The 3,284-nt window shown below is 48.4% G+C and overlaps 1 protein-coding gene across 1 annotated transcript in view; it reads right to left on the minus strand.

Annotated features, from left to right (window-relative positions):
• Positions 1–3,284, minus strand: part of znrf3 (zinc and ring finger 3) — a gene marked incomplete at its 3' end in the record, with an annotated part of 129,037 nt that overhangs the window by 18,119 nt on the left and 107,634 nt on the right. The window lies entirely within an intron of this gene.

The raw sequence follows: 3,284 nt of genomic DNA on the forward strand, positions 1-3,284 counted from the left end.
CATTCACACATACATCCACCCATTCACACATACATTCACCCATTCACACATACATTCACACATACATCCACCCATTCACACATACATCCACCCATTCACACATACATTCACCCATTCACACATACATTCACACATACATCCACCCATTCACACATACATCCACCCATTCACACATACATTCACCCATTCACACATACATTCACGCATTCACACATACATCCACCCATTCACACATACATTCACGCATTCACACATACATCCACCCATTCACACATACATTCACCCATTCACACATACATTCACCCATTCACACATACATCCACCCATTCACACATACATCCACCCATTCACACATACATCCACCCATTCACACATACATTCACCCATTCACACATACATTCACCCATTCACACATACATCCACCCATTCACACATACATCCACCCATTCACACATACATTCACCCATTCACACATACATTCACACATACATCCACCCATTCACACATACATCCACCCATTCACACATACATCCACCCATTCACACATACATCCACCCATTCACACATAAATTCACCCATTCACACATACATCCACCCATTCACACATACATCCACCCATTCACACATACATCCACCCATTCACACATACATTCACCCATTCACACATACATCCAACCATTCACACATACATTCACCCATTCACACATACATCCACCCATTAACACATACATTCACCCATTCACACATACATCCACCCATTCACACATACATCCACCCATTCACACATACATCCACCCATTCACACATACATCCACCCATTCACACATACATTCACCCATTCACACATACATCCACCCATTCACACATACATTCACCCATTCACACATACATAACACCATTCACACATACATTCATACACCGATGGCGGGTGGAAATCATGCAAGGCACCAACCAGCACATCAGCAGCAATTAGGGGTTCAGTGTCTTGCTCAAGGACACTTCGACACTAACTCTTGGGGGAGCCCACAGGTTCAAATGGCAACCTTGCGGTTACCATCCAGCCACTCTACCGCTGAGCCACTGCCGGAAGCCACAACCAAAGGTCTTGAGACTGGCTCTATAAGAAACACTGAGTGCCGCGCTGCCTATGAGCTTGTAGATCTGCTATTTTTGAAAAATCGTGAAAATTGTGGCGCAAATATTTGAATATATATTCTTTCACAGCTTTTGTGGGGGGGGGGGGACCACTGACATAGAAACATAGTTTATTCAGATGACTGTCAGGATTTAGAAGGCTTTATACATGTTGACTATCAAGACTATTCAAAAAATAGAAGATGTACTCAAGCTTGCAGTGTGTCATTTCGTACCGTGTGGCGAGCTTGCACATCTGGTATTTTTGAAAGGTTTTGAAAAATATGCAAAAAATGTCTTTTGTATACTTGGGGGTCTGGGGGTCCAAACCTGTGTGGGACGGGCTGCTCCGACTTGAAAAGCCTCTCAGGGAAATTTAACACATGCCTCCCCGGCCCGGCACGGGCTTTCATGTGGGTCTCTGTGAGATCTCTTTTATCTGTCTATACGCACTTTAAGACCCAGAGGAGAGGAGAGGAGAGGAGAGGAGAGGAGTACAGAGGAGAGGAGAGGAGTACAGAGGAGAGGAGAGGAGGTACAGAGGAGAGGAGAGGAGAGGAGTACAGAGGAGAGGAGAGGAGTACCAGAGGAGAGGAGAGGAGTACAGAGGAGAGGAGAGGAGAGGAGTACAGAGGAGAGGAGAGGAGAGGAGTACAGAGGAGAGGAGAGGAGAGGAGTACAGAGGAGAGGAGAGGAGAGGAGTACAGAGGAGAGGAGAGGAGAGGAGTACAGAGGAGAGGAGAGGAGAGGAGTACAGAGGAGAGGAGAGGAGAGGAGTACAGAGGAGAGGAGAGGAGAGGAGTACAGAGGAGAGGAGAGGAGAGGAGTACAGAGGAGAGGAGAGGAGAGGAGTACAGAGGGAGAGGAGAGGAGTACAGAGGAGAGGAGAGGAGAGGAGTACAGAGGAGAGGAGAGGAGAGGAGTACAGAGGAGAGGAGAGGAGTACAGAGGAGAGGAGAGGAGTACAGAGGAGAGGAGAGGAGAGGAGTACAGAGGAGAGGAGAGGAGTACAGAGGAGTGGAGTGGAGTGGAGTGGAGAGGAGAGGAGAGGAGAGGAGAGGAGAGGAGAGGTGAGGAAGGAGGAGAGGAGAGAGGAGGAGAGAGAGAGGAGAGGAGAGGAGAGGAGAGGAGAGGAGAGGAGAGGAGAGGATGAGGAGAGGAGAGGAGAGGAGAGGAGTACAGGAGAGGAGAGGAGAGGAGGTACAGAGGAGAGGAGAGGAGAGGAGTACAGAGGAGAGGAGAGGAGAGGAGAGGAGAGGAGTAGCGAGAGGAGAGGAGAGAGGAGTACAGAGGGAGTGGGAGGAAGGGAGAGGAGAGGAGAGGAGAGGAGAGAGAGGAGAGGAGAGGAGAGGAGAGGAGAGGAGGAGAGGAGAGGAGAGGAGAGGAGAGGAGAGGAGAGGAGAGGAGAGGAGCTACAAGTCCAGGCCTGGCGCGGTGGTGAGGATGAATAGCGCAGGGAGAATTCTTGTGACATAAAAGCCGCTCAGCACCGAGCAACTCACGTATTATAATAACCTCTAACCAACAAAGACAAAAGCAAGCCCGAAAAAACATTGCATGAAAGCATGTGTGTGTGTGTGTGTGTGTGTGTGTGTTGTGTGTGCGTGGATCATTCCAGGCCTGGGACAGGATGAGGTAATGCGTGTTAGCGCTCACTACCTGTGCAATTATGAGCTCAACCAGAACAGAGCGTGGTCAAGGTCTAGTGAAAGCCTCAATAATCACAGATCCATTTACAGTCTCTCATGGCGACAGCATCCTACTCGTTTGTTCCTCGAGCTTTTTCAGAAAACTGTCATTTTTAAACAGACATTTTTGGAATCTGATCTCAGGTCAAAATGGGTTAAACAACATTAAATTCACTTTGTCACTCACTTTATAGCATGTGCATACCCTCCATTACTATATGGTTTGTTCACTCGCTAGACACACACACCACACACACACACACACACACACACACACACACACACACACACACACACACACTTACAATCGACAACTTCGGCATTATAGCAGACACTCACAGGGGTCTATTTTCGTCCATGCTAAAACCTCTCACCACTTTGGGGACACATCCCCGAAGCCTGACAGCGTGTCGTGGGTTCGTGTCCCGATCTTTGCCGCGTGTGTGCGTGCGTGCGTGTGTG

This window comes from Protomyctophum parallelum, assembly GCF_964188405.1.
Source record: "Protomyctophum parallelum genome assembly, chromosome: 15".
Classification (NCBI taxonomy): Eukaryota; Metazoa; Chordata; class Actinopteri; order Myctophiformes; family Myctophidae; genus Protomyctophum; species Protomyctophum parallelum.